At 35.6% G+C, this 14,964-nt stretch overlaps 1 long non-coding RNA gene across 1 annotated transcript; it reads left to right on the forward strand.

The window, feature by feature from the left end:
- The first annotated feature begins 2,631 nt into the window (after positions 1–2,631).
- LOC307174533 lies at positions 2,632–8,757 on the forward strand. Its single transcript, XR_013824004.1, has 4 exons — positions 2,632–2,705; positions 4,909–4,964; positions 7,528–7,622; positions 7,726–8,757. It is a non-coding gene; the product is annotated as an uncharacterized lncRNA (long non-coding RNA).
- The last annotated feature ends 6,207 nt before the right edge of the window (positions 8,758–14,964 follow it).

Here is a 14,964-nt window from a genome sequence, read left to right on the forward strand (position 1 = left end):
GAGTAGCCTCCTCCTTCTCCGATTTTAGGGGAAAATCGTGTCTATTGGAGACGCCCAATAGATTTCTTAGGCGTGTCGCAGACACCAGACACAGTGCAATCACCATGGGAAAATCTCACAGTAAAACTGGGAGTTGTGAAAAATATGATACACTGGTGTTTTGCTAGATGAGAAGTTTATCTATGGCATTTTTTACTCTAATTTTCCTTGCTTTTATTTTGTGATTATTTTAATTCCTTTCTGTGTAAAGCACTTTAATTGCGATAGTGTAGAAATGTGCTATATAAATAAACTTGTCTTGCCTTGTCTTTTTGATATAGGCTATGTCTGTGTATATAGCAGTTGAGGCGCGCAACCATATGCTTATCAGCGCTTATCATGTTCAACTCAGATCGCGTGCACAGATAGCATTCTGTCAGTTTGTTTCGAAATAGTTGGCTAACGATACTTTTCGGAAACACCCCAGATGTACAGAATTTCATGAGATTGGCCAATTTCAGGTGGATTTCTGTAGAATAGCCTACACCTACCTGAATACATCATGTGAACACGCGTGGGGAGAGAGACAGCCTGGAATGTGAACTAGCAACTGGCTGTAAAACTGGCTTAAAACCGTAAAAATAAAGTAAAGAAAATAAAGAAAATACAATTTTCGTTAAATGTTTTACAGAAAAAAACACTGTTATATTTGCAGATATTTCCTGAATTATTACGATCAAACACATTCACTGAAAAAAAAAAAAAAAAAACTGTCAGCAATGGCTGCCATACATAAAACCATAAAATGAATGTAAAATATCCTAATTTAAATAAAGAGCAAAAGACTTTTACAGAAATCTTCATAATTTTTTTTAAAGAGAAATGCAGTTATTTCAAATATGAATTTTAACTAACAAACACATTCACTGTAAAAAGTGAATCTCGTTAAAGTGAAGTCGTTAATTAGGCCTATAAGTTTCTAATTGTGCATGCCAATCTTTTGCCAAAAATTGTGCTGTGATACTCTGAAAGATTTTATAAAGTTGTTATACAGAAAATGTTTTGATATGATCATACTCACACAGACATCAAGAATCAGCGTATGAATCGCAACAATGGTTAAAAAAAAAAAAAAAAAAAAAAAATCAGATCAACTCTGAACTCTGAATTCGTCACAAATAGGATACTTCATGATGTCACCATCAATAAACAGATTATCCACAATATTTCTGATCAGGGGCGCCTGCAGGATTTTATTTTAGGGTACGCACACAATAGCAGCCTCCAATATCGATCGGACCAAACTTTTATATATAGGTTAATTGATTATATATGTTTGTGCACATGATATCATACATATATTTAATCGTACATTGTTTTATCATTCAATCAATCAATCATAGTCATTATTTCAAATATATTATGCCTTACACACACAAAAAAAATGTCTAGTCCAGGGGTTGGGAACCTTTTTTGACCAAAGAGACATTTTTTTTAATATATACACTACCGGTCAAAAGATTTAGATCGGTAAGATTTTTAATGTTTTTAAAAGAAGTCTCTTCTGCTCACAAAGGCTGCATTTATTTGATTAAAAATACAAACAAAAACAGTCATATTGTGAAATATTATTACAATTTAAAACAGCTGTTTTCTATGTGAATATACAGTTAAGTGTAATTTATTCCTGTGATCAAAGCTGAATTTTCTGCATCATTACTCCAGTCTTCAGTGTCACATGATCCTTCAGAAATCATTCTAATATGATGATTTGATGCTCAAGAAACATTTATGATTATTATCAATGTTGAAAACAGTTTTTTACATTTTTATTTCATGACGCTATGATGAATAGAAATTTCAAAAGAACAGCATTTATCTGAAATGGAAAGCTTTTGTAACATTAAACACTACCCTTCAAAAGTTTGGGGTCAGTAAGAATTTTAATTTTATTTTTGGGGAAAATAAATAAAATAAATCAATACTTTCATTCATCAAGGATGAGTTAAACTCATCAAAAGTTACAGTAAAGACATTTATAATGTTAGAAAATATTATATTTTAAATAAATGCTGTTCTTTTGAACTTTCTATTCATCAAAGAATTTAGAAAAAAAATTGTACACAACTGTTTTCAACATTGATATTAATAATGAATGTTTTTTGAGCATAAAATATTAGAATGATTTATGAAGGATCATGTGACACTGAAGACTGGAGTAATAATGTTGAAAATTCAGCTTTCATCTGATGAATAAATTACATTTTAAAATATATTAAAATAGAAAACAGTCATTTTAAATTGTCATAATATTTCACAATAATACTGTTTTTTTTTATTGCTTTTAATCAAATAAATGCAGCCTTGGTGAGCAGAATTTGGTTAATGCGTTTTTCCAAAAGAGCCACAGTAAAATAATAATAATAATAATAATATTTAACAAGCAATTATGCAACAAACAATAAAGTTGCAATATTGAATTAATTTGTTGGGCTTTCACTGTGAGGTTGAGTCATCAACTGAGGCATCAGTTGAACCTCTGTGTGTGTGTGTGTGTGTGTGTGTGTGTGTGTGTGTGTGTGTGTGTGTGTGTGTATACATATTTCTGGTGAATTTCTGTAGAATTTTTTTCCACATAAGTAATGGGAGTATAAATATCACTAGAGAAACGCAGTGGGCTTCAGAAGACAACATCTCTTTACATACCAAAGACACAGAAACTCCAGGTGAGTCAAGACTTTATGAACATGTAAATAGTAACCAAAAAATTATGAGCGGTTTAGACCTCAACTACAACATTTCAGTGCAGATTCAAACATCATTATAATAATCAAATGCAAATTGAAAAAATAGAAAATAGAAGAGAAAATAGAATTTTATATAGATTCATTTAAAATTAAATAAAAACAAAGAAATATCAATGGATTGACTGAAGGAAATATGTCTTTATTGGATTTAGTAACACTGTTTTAGAAAACTGTTCTGCGTCATTAATGAATAACACACGTGCTACACATAACAACAAAATAGTACCTAATGCACTATTAACACTCTATTAACTACTATTAACTAACAAGAAATTATGATTAACGAATTAGTAAATAATAGTGCTCAGTTGAATGTGGTAATTCACTATTAGCTAATCAATAAGTAGCCTACTATTTTTTGACACTGTCCCTCCCAGAGGACTACTAAGAACTACTACAGGTTCATAATTAATGTGAATAATGCATAATTAAATGTATACTAATGTATAATTAATTCTAAATGGAAGGTCATGGTAACCCACTGGTAATTATTCAAGTATTACCAAATCCTTCAGAAGGCATTACTAATTATTTGGAACATTATTCTCAATTGAAAAACATGATAACTCTCTAGTATTGACTGATGTCATTGAGCTTTTGGGGTTTTTGTAAAGTTTTGGATAGTATTGACTCAAGTGTTCCTACATCCTTCCAAAGGAATTACTAATTATTTGAAAAACAGTATAAGTGAATATCCTGGTAACCCACTAATGACTCAAATCCATTGCAAGAAATTACTATCTAAAACCTTACAAAAACCTCCAAAGCTTACAATGACTTTGGTCTTTAGAGATATCATGCTTTTTACTTTAGAATACTGTTCTGGAAAATGTGTAATTCCTTGCAACATGATCTCAAGAGAATATGAGTGTATTTTTACGTAAAGTTCTACCACACGTAGGCTACATTTACTTACGTATTCATACACTCTAAAACGTGTAAAATTGACGTATTGACAGCACAAAAACGTAAAATATTGACGTATTGACAGCACTAAAACGTATAATATTGACGTATTGACAGCACTAAAACGTATAATATTGACGTATTGACAGCACTAAAACGTAAATAATTTATGTATGAACTACTAGGAATATAATAACTAGGATAATTAGGATCCCTATATCTAGGAATGAACTTTACCGACATACAAATTTGTACATATTCCTATTTATGAATATAAAAATCGTGGCATTAATGTTTTGAGTCTATTGTATTCAATTTTCATATTAATGACATATTCAGTCGCATTTATTAAATTTACTCACCTACTCAGTAAGAAATAATAAAATTTCGCTCCGTTCGTGACTTCTGCTGCAAACTCGTCTCGGATGATAATGTTAAACAAGTGAATGAATAACATTTCTTTAATTGTTTAAAATTCGAAGCCGGATTAACATTAACTTTCATGGATTAATAACTTCAATTCTTCTCTGTACCTCATACAAAATACAAAAATGTTTTGTGTCTTTGAAAGTTACTATTAATTCCTGCGTTTTAACAACGAGACCAGGCTGTTCCTTCTGAAGGATTTGGTAATACTTTATTCATTACTAGTGGGTTACCATTGCCTTGACTTTAGAATTAAACATACATTATTCACATAAATTATGAACCTGTAAATAGACGTTCTTGGTTGCTCTCTGGTAGGTATGAAAAAATGGTTATTGGTTAGCTAATACTTCCACATTACTACCACATTCGACTGAGCACTATTACTTACTAATTTGTTTATCAGAGTTTCTTGTTGTTAATATTAGTTAATAGCGTATTAATATTGCGTTACTCATTTGTTCCCATGTAGTTATTCATTAATGAAGGAACAGTATTCCAGAGTGTTACCTTGGATATTTTTAAAAACAAGATCACATATAAATATTCTTAAAGGGTTTTTTTTTTTTTTTTTTTTTTTGAGAACTAATAAAATGAACACAGTTAAATGGTATCTAAAAGAAAAAAAATGAATGAAAGTAAATTAATAAAATGTCAACGTTTTATTTGTACCTGCTAACCTGATACCTGAATTAAATTTAAATGAAAAACTTGCCATAATAATTTTAGAATAATAAAGATGACAATTTATCAATTTAATCTTTTTTCCCCCATTTAATTTATTTATTAGAGCCATGGAATCCAAGTCAATCAAAGTTGCAGCCCTAGGAGGATCTCGGTGTCCTGGTATGTGCCGCAAGGATTCCCTCATTGCTGTATACTTTTGTATTTAATGGTTTTTAGTCCCCTTTTCACCCAATTGCAAATTTACAGTATTTGAGTGGTAGGATTAGAGGTGCATGATGTGGTAGCAATAGCCTTGTGGGCAGTGCTCTGACATACAGTATAGCACAGCTGTGCCTCCTGCAACATGAGGTCAAGGTTTTTTTTGTTTTTTTTGTTTTTTTTCGCTTGACAAAATGGCACTTAAACCAGTGAACTAATCTTAATTTGGGTCTACAATAAATAAACTGTGAACTTTTTTTGTAAACTCTGAAACTAAAAAAACTCCATGATCACTATTACCCTTAAAATATTGCTTCTGATGGTTTGAAATACCTTGGGGTCTTTTATCAATGTAAAAAAAAAAGGTATACAAATCCTTACAATACTTTATTTGCAAGCTTTTTTCAATCGCTTGTGGATAAATCCAAGTTGTGTAAGTTGGCCTCTCTGCCTTTATCACTTGTGTCACATTAGCTCGGTTGGTTATTCTGCCTAAATGTCTTTACCTCTTTCAACACATACCGACTTTCATTATTAAATATTTCTTTACTGGCTGTGACAGTCTTTTGCGCTCTTTTCTATGAGGGAATATAGAAACTTCCCAACTACCATCCATATTAATGCGATATTAATAGACTTCTCTTTTGGAACAGGGATAACAATTGTCCACCGTGTGTGCGTACAGAAACTTTGTCAAAAAGTACTTTTTATTCTATTGTTTGTTCTCAACATTTGTAAGTGTAGAGTTTAGCAAAAATGATGGGAGAGTGTCCAGTGGGAGACAGTGACTGGATCTAAAACTTTCGGATGACAAACAGCTTAGGCTACACTGTAAAAAGTTTAACTATTATTTACTCAATTTTATTGGTGAAACATTTTTACACTCAAAAAAATTTAGTAAATTTTAAAGCTGTGAAATCAATGAAATATACTGTATGAATTGAGTAAATGCAAGTAAAAAAATTAAGTAAATCTGAGTAACTGCATCTGGTACATTAACAAATAAAATTGAGTAGAAATAATTTAACATTTAAACATTAAAAAAACAATATTTATGAGTAATATTAACTGTTTTTATTAATGAGTAATATTAACTTTTTTATTTTCTCTAAACCTTTGTAAAATAGTACTCCAGACAACCACCAGTATACATTACATTGGCCTTTATTTTCAATGAGTACAGCAATACAGCACATTTTAGACTGTTTTTTCATGTATAGAATATTGCCTGCATTTAAACTTAATTAACAAGTAAAAATGAAATATTTAAACATTCAGGTAGCCTAATTCAAGTGTAATCAACCACTCTGTTATCCAATATCCACCGAATCTGCGCTGGTCCTCATGCCGGAGACAGACTCGCCTCTGCGGGTGAACTTTGAACTTCATACCGCCGTCCTGCGTTTCACTCACAGTCACTGTCTGAGGCACAGCCGAAATATACTGCGAGCGACTGACATAACCTGCCAATAAACAAAAAGTGATAGTTCTGAGGACATTTTATCATCCAAATGATAATAATTATATTCATTTTTATTATGAAAGTAATGTGTTTATGCAAAGCGTTCAATCACGCAAAAAGACAAACGCGGCTCTCGTCTCGTTTAGGTGTCGAATTACGCCTCTGTATGTTGTTTTGCATTAAATATGATTTAAAGCACAGTAATGATTTTATAGATAAAATAAAACATACACCAACCTGAATTTCACAGTGAAAATGCACCAAATCTGCGACGCTGAGAAGAGAGCTGTTGTTCTGGAGACTGGAGAGTTCAAACACAGCCCGCGCTCACTCCAACCGTCGAGTTGTCGTCACGTCAGAGGGTGGGGGAGGGGGGGGGGCATTGTTTTAATTGAGTAAACTTACTCAATTTTAAGAGCGTGTTAAATATATTAATAATATTGATTTGAATTAAGTAAAATTTTTTTGTTTCTTGAAACAGATCAGTTTAATTAAACATTCTCAAATATTTTGATAGAAATTTCACATATATATTAAGTATATTATAAAGAAATAATTGGTTAGTCAAATACTAAATTATTTTATTGAAAAAAACTTAAATATATCTGTAAATTTTAGATAAAATTAACTGTTGGATTTTTACTCAATTATTTTGGTATGTTTAACTCAAACAATCAAGTAAACGATATACAGAGATTTTATTAAGTTAATAAAGTTAAAAATTTCTGTAATATTTACTAAGCCACAGAATTATTTTTTACAGTGTATATCTCAGTTTCTGTGAGTTACTGGACCCCTAAATGAAAACATACAACACAGAGAGACATGCATGTGTGCAGTGTGGCTGACCTGTTGTTTGACTGACAGACAACTAGTTGTCCAGTGCGGTTCTGTTCAAACAATTACTAAAAATGCAGTTGTGAGTCAGTTCAGTTATTAAATTCCTTTCTCATCATATTTAAACCCCTTTAAAGCAGGACTGACCACCATATTCAAGTTGTAGCAATTTGTAGCAAAAATGTGTTTTTTTTTTCTCTCTCTCTCTATTAATTCCTTTCTCAGAACAAGATGTGATTGTGGGTGGGATCGGAGGTGATGAATTCTACTTTACATGCATTTCCAGCCTCATTTCAGAGATCAGCATAACTTACGGCAAGGTGTGTAAAGATTGTTTTTATTCTAATTTATCTTCTTTGATTCCTATTTGAATCAAATTGTTTTTATTTAGCTAGTTGATTCACATACATTTGTGCTTTCCAGGGGACACTGAACACAATCCAGGTGATTTTTAACACTGGCCAAATGGCGAAACTTGGTAATGAAGCAGGAAGGAATCAACAAAAATTTGAATTTTGCGGAAGTGATAAAATTGTTGATTTAACACTGTGGCCAAATATTGATCATACCAGATGTGCGGGTCTAGAATTTGTGGTTCTCAAAATCAGTGGTGAAAAAAAGACGTTATCTGTTATGTGTGATGGCATTGGTGCGCCTGTAAATGTTGATGTGAAGTCTGGAAGGTGTTGCGGCATTTTGGGAAGATGCGGATCTCAAATTGATGCTCTGGGTTTCCACTTCATTTAGCCTCCAGCTATACACATCTGTTGCTGACAGTATCAAATATCTGGTCATCTAAAATAATGACATCTGAACAGCAATCATATACTCATATACATCAGGGGTATTATTGGTTATGATTGAAGTATCAAATTTGAATCAGTCAGTTTAATATTTTCAAGCGTCAATCAGACAATTACAATATTATTTTTTTAGGTAAATTAACCATAATAAACAAATAAATGATAAGTTAAAAGTATCAAATTTATGAGTCAGTAAATAAATAGTGATGGTAGATTAATCTTATTCTATCATTTATGTCCATCTATATATGTCTGTTCTGTATCATCTGTACCTTGTGGTTGTGGGAGTTCAAAATATCTTGATGTAGCTACTTGTTTAATTACAACAAAGAGTTTAACTTGATTTGGTCTGAAAAGCCTTTCATGCTGTTTATTGTGTATGCTTTTTTATTTTAGCTGCAAGATGTTGCTCACAAATGTTCATTTTTATGGTCAGATGGGGAAATTAGTTTTTGCAGGGTCTGGAATGGTGAGGGAGAACGGTGCTGGGTTCACAGTTTTAATTTTGTTAATGAACAGTATGACAAAAAAATGTTCGTCAACAAGCTTTTTCCCATGACTGAAGCCTTGTTCCCACCACCAGCGACATGATCCCATTCGTTTTATATGATTGATTTAACTGTACCCACATACAGGGATATAATAAAATGATGCATGGAAAAGAAACTGACGGCAGTCTTAGTGAGTTTGATTCATACATTGATTGTTTGTGTGTTGTTAATTATGATGCAGTGAGCAGTTTAGCACTGCTGCAGTTCAAATTACAGTTTTCCCTGCATTATGTTTATGACTATTAGGGACAAGAAAATGTATTACTGTATTTGTCGAATTCGGATGGCATTTTAGTCATTTTTTGGCAATAGTTTAATTAATTGATTGATTGTTAATCTGGTTAATGATTTAATGCACTGAGCACTGCTGTAGTTTATAATACAATACTCTCCAACAGCAGAATGCTACTTTAAAGAATGATCATTAATTATTTTAAGTCAAATTAAAATGAGACCTTAGTTTTACTGGCAATAAATATATTTTGTGATTGGGTCAAAGACCCAAAAGGGGGTTTCAAAAGGGGGAAAGACGAAAAGGGGGTTTCAAGGATCATCAAAATTACATTTTAATACAGATTTTTTAAATATTCCCCCTTACATTAGAATGTGTCCTGTTTAATTTTATATTTTGCTGAGCAAAAAATAATGATTATCATACATTTTAAACATGATTTACAGAAGACACCAACTAAAATATCATTCAGTGTAAAGACATATTTTAATCAGACCACATTTTAATCAGAAGACATATTTTAATCAGACCCCATTTAAGGATCACAGTGCAGCCCCCAAATACAAATTAAGGATCATTTTTAAATCTTTGCCACTATCCTTCAAACGGGTTTTACTCATTTGTCAGCAATACGTTTTAGTTAGGAAGTGAAAATCATTTCAAATTTAATAAAATGAAAACAAATTAATAATACAATTTTAATAATATATATATTTTTTATAATATATTTTTAACGTTTAACAATTCTTCAATAATTATTTTAAATGTGACTTGTTTTTCCATGCATTGGAACTCTAATATTAATAGGAATTCTAATTCGTATTTTCAGCATAGAGTCTACGATCAGCTTTAAACGGTCTAAATCCTGACTGGAATTCCTTGCTGATACCATTTCTTTCTGAAAAGAAACATACAGTAGTTGTGAGGATGCTGCCTTTTCTAGTATCTTTGACAGAAAAGGTAGATTCGAGATCAGCCTGTAATTGACTAATTCAAGTTGCGATGTTTTAACAAGCGGTTTGATAATAGCCAGCTTAAAAGTTTTTGGTATCCTCCTAATGACAAAGATGAATTAATGATTTTAAGAAGAGGATATTACCTCTGGAAGGGTCTCTTTCAATAGCTTAGTCAGTATGGGGTCTACTCTAACATATATGATGTCCATTTAGATTTAACGAGTTTAGAAAATTCTTCCTCTCCTATAGTGTAGAGTGTCGAGTAATACACATGTAACTCGCGTGAGTGTAGACACTAGACTGACTTTATTTACGTTACCCGCTTCATCCAAACAGGGGTTGCCATAGTGACGTTAACATCAACACTGATATTTAAAGTGATAGTGCCACAACTCTACATCCCCTTTCTTCCAGATGGGATGTAAATAAACTTAACAGCCCACACAACAAAACTGGAACAAAACACGTACTGAAATTATCTTATTATCAGGCCACCCACCACGGAACAAAAGGTGACACAGAACATAAAAAGTATGGTAGAGTATGGGCAAACAAAGTTAGTTCAGTTAACGAAGGGACACCTGGTTATCATTTCCATATCTTGATTTTAGTTTAGTTTTTTAGCCAAGTACTGACATAGTCCTGATAACGCTGATTAGGTTGGCTAACTCTGCCTGCTCGAGTCACCACCAACTGTCTCTCAGATGAGTCAGCAGTATTGACCACTGGTGTGATACTAGGAGGTGTAGGTGGTGGGTTGGCATTTTGGGCAGTCTCTCTATCAGGTACTGGTGAGGTGGACCTCAGTGGCATGTCCTCCTCAGAGCTTGCCGTTGGGTTTTCATCAACCCGGAGGAGATGTCGCCTGTTCCTGATATATTTCTTTCCCTGTGATGCTATTACATAGCTATTAGGCTGCTGAGCTGGGCCTTCCACTCTTGCCACTTGATCAAAACCACGTTCATTGTGCACTCTGACTGTTTGACCTGGTCTTAGTGCAGAGAGGCGGTGAGCACTGCGGTCATGATACACTTTCCCCCTCATTCTGTGTTTGGAGATGGCAGCAGTCACATTGACTTGGATAGCAGGCCTGAGCATGTCTGGGGTTGCTGGCAGGAAGGTCCTGGTTTGCCTGGACATGAGTCGCTGAGCAGCGGAAGGGAGCCCATCACGGGGAATGTTGCGAGTGTGGAGAATGGCTGCTTGGATGTCTGTGCCATCACGGTGGCACTTCTCCAGCAGGTGCTTAGCAGATCTCACTGCACGCTCAGCCAGACCGTTAGATTGTGGGTAATAAGGACTGCTGCGGATGTGTTTAAAGTCCCATGCTTGTGAAAAGTCTGCAAAGTCCCTTCCAGTGAACTGGGTCCCATTATCAGTCATGAGGGAGAGGGGCACACCATGTGTTGCAAAGTGTCGCTTAAGCTTCGCAATGACCGTGTTGCTGGTCATGTTGGGGAGGTAATCCAGCTCGAACCACCCTGAGTAGGAGTCCACCAGGACTAGATGCATTTTGGCACGCCACTCAAATATATCAGCTGCAGTAAATGACCATGGCAGTTCAGGGATGTCATGGAGGTGCATTGGTTCCTTTGTGTGGTGTGCTGTCAAAGCGTTGCATGCAGCACACCGAGACACCTCTCTTTCGATATCTGTGTACATTGAGGTCCAGTACATAGTCTCTCGAGCTCTGCGTTTGGTGGCTTCAATCCCGGGATGGCCCTGGTGTAGCTGGCCGACATAAAACGTTTGCAGTGCTGCAGGTATTACTAACCTTTGCCCACGCAGGAGCAGTCCATCCTCTAACATCAACTCTTCCTTCATGGAGAAGAACGGTCGCAACTGTTGCGGCAGCTCCTTGGAGGTGCTGGGCCAGCCATGCACGATGACTTCAGATAGCTGTTGGCAGGTGACGTCACTCTTTACTGCATTTCGTAATTCATCTGTACGACGTGAGGAGAGCACCTGGACAGTCATCACTTCTAGTAAGTCATCAGTAAGTGGGGGCTCAGACTCAGGTAAGTGTGCACGTGACAACGCGTCTGCCACAAACAGTTCCTTGCCACGCTTATACATCACATCCAAGTCGTAACGTTGCAATTTTAACATCATACCCTGCAGGCGTGGTGATGCGGTGTGCAGTGGTTTCCTCAGGATAGTTATAAGGGGCTGATGATCCGTTTCAGCAGTAACGGGGCGGCCATAGATGAAATCATGAAATTTTTTAGCTGCAAACACCAGTGCTAACATTTCTTTTTCAATCTGAGCATACCTGGACTCAGTTGGTGTGAGGGCACGTGATGCGAATGCCACCGGCCTCCCGTCTTGGAGGCACACCGCCCCAAGACCGTGTTGGGAGGCGTCTGCTGATATAACCACTGGCTTTGATGTGTCAAAAAATTGCAGCACAGGGGGATTAGTCAGTGCCTGCTTCAGTTTGCTGAAAGCCGCATCATGGGCGTCATGCCAGTGCCACTCCACGTCGTGGTGTATCAGCTGTCTCAGAGGGCCAGTCATGTCACTGTACTGGGAAATGAATTTGGATAGATAGTTTGTCATGCCCAGAAACTGCTGTAAAGCCTGTTTGTCCTGTGGCTTCTCCATCTCGCAGACGGCTTTGATCTTTTCCGGGTCTGGCTTAACACCATCAGCGGTTAACAGGTGTCCTACATAGTGTACACAGTTGACTCTGAATTTGCACTTGTCAGGATTGAGCTTTAGGTTGATGGCACGGATCCTGTTCAAAACCTGTGTTAGGCGTTCATCATGTTCTAGTAATGTACGTCCCCAGATGAGGATGTCATCGACCACGATCTCGCAAGGTTGTCCAGCAAATAACTGTTCCATCACATTTTGGAAGACCTCACTGCCTGTGCATATGCCGTATGGCATTCTCAGGAACCTATATCGGCCATGAGGTGACATGAATGTTGTGAGCTTGGAGGATGCGAATACCCAATGCATATCGACTGTCACTAAAAATCAATGGTAAAACGTGAGGAAATGCTAGATTTTTTATAGCTGGCCAAGTTAAAGTCTAATATATACATAATAACCTACTACAGTAATCATAATTCTATTTAAAACATATAAATGAACATGCATATGTATAATTATGCCTTTATAAAATATATATTTGTTTACACACTATAAATGCGTATATTTGAAATAATTAATTTTCCGCTTAAAAAAAAAAAAAACGTTCCATACAGATCTACGCGCCCCCTAAACCCACATAATAAAGATGGACAGTGTCATAGAAATTTGCACAAACTAAGCATACTTTCCATACAATTGAGGTATTATCGAAATATCAAAATTTTAATAACGAGTGATTATTTAACAAAAGGCAAGTAAAACGGTCAGGGTTACATTTTAGACACACACACACACCTCTGAAGCGATAGGAAAAGTCCTCGGAACCGCATCACTCGCAAGACCGAAACCTGCATTGGTGTACAAGGTCGAAGTCCACCTTTCTCCAGTTGAATGGTTGCACACACACATAGTTTAGATGTGTCCGTGGTTGATGGCCGGAGTCTAGCCCGGGCAGCATCGCGGGGAAAGATGCACTGGAACTTTTGGTCCACGAAAACAAACGCATGTCCCATTATTGCCTCTCTCATCTACTACGCGATATCACAGTTTGACATGTCTGTCTTTGGAAAGTTCCGTGTCATGAATAATTAAGAGCAGTGTCTTCTCATTGGATAAGAAAACTCAGTACATGAATAATTATGAGACACCGATACGTGGACATGATGAAGATTTTAAACCCGGAAGACGAAAATAGCGTAAAAAAACTAAAATTTAACAATTTTCCCCCTACTATTAAATCTAACAGATGCTAACATTGTCTTCAATAGTGTTCAACACACATACCTCTGTTCAAATCTCATAAAATTTGGTTTAGGGTTTCATGACCCTTTAAACCCAAAATGTCCTCATAATCAAGGGTTAGTTAGGGTTGTGTGTGTGTTTGAGAGTGTGTGTGTGAGAGGTCCAGTTAAACCCAAAATGTCCTCATAATCAAGGGTTAGTTAGGGTTGTGTGTGTGTGTATGAGAGTGTGTGTGTGAGAGGTCCAGTTAAACCCAAAATGTCCTCATAATCAAGGGTTAGTTAGGGTTGTGTGTGTTTGAGAGTGTGTGTGTGAGAGGTCCAGTTAAACCCAAAATGTCCTCATAATCAAGGGTTAGTTAGGGTTGTGTGTGTGTATGCATGATTCATATGGTTACTGATGCCCAGTTAAACCCAAATGGTCAGCAATGTTCATTTAGATACTAATACGTCTTAAGTAATAAGTCTTGAACAATCTTCTCTTTTCTCATTAACAAAACCCAAACCCAATCAACTGGAAATATTTAGCTTTATTCAAAACTATCTTTAGACAAAACTTCTTCAAATCTAATGAATAAATTAAGACTGACATTCAAGGATCAATTATGAAAAATACTTGTGGGTGAATGCATTTGTCAGTGATGGTTAAATAGTAAACTCTCCTTTTGGTTTTTTAATTTCTTAATTTTTAAAGCTAAAATATTTCCGTATTTCACTTTCCCTCTTCTCTCTTTGCTCTTCACTCACTTCACACCTGCTAAATCTCACATTACAAACTCAGGTTAGTTTTCTGAAATCTCTCTTAAAGTTTAAGCCAGGTTGAACAATTGCTGATAATTTCCTGTTTTGTTTTTCTATATGCTGGTATTGAAACAAACGTAAGTGATGTGGCACTCTCATGGGTAAAGTTAGTCCAGGTTATACCAGGTTAGTCCTCATAATTAAGGGTTAGGTGTGTGTGTGTGTGTGTATGTGTGAGTGATGTCCGGATAAACCAGGGTAGTCCTCATAAATCATAATTAAATCAGGAAACGCCCACTCCTGCCCTGTCCTTACAGTGCTTCAGTTTGTCAGGTCTTCATATTACCAGACTGTTTTATTAGAATTAAATTCTGAGCAGTCAGCTTTTTACCCCATGCCATAAGGAGCAGTTTGATATTTCTTATTAATCTCTATGACAAAGGGAAAGGTGGGTCCCCATAAACCAGGATGGATCTTTTTAGGGGAAAAAGTCCTTATAAACCACCCGTACCAGTATGTGTGTGTGTGTGTGTTCGCCGC

The sequence above is a fragment of the Squalius cephalus genome, assembly GCF_949319135.1.
Source record: "Squalius cephalus genome assembly, chromosome: 1".
NCBI classification, from domain to species: domain Eukaryota; kingdom Metazoa; phylum Chordata; class Actinopteri; order Cypriniformes; family Leuciscidae; genus Squalius; species Squalius cephalus.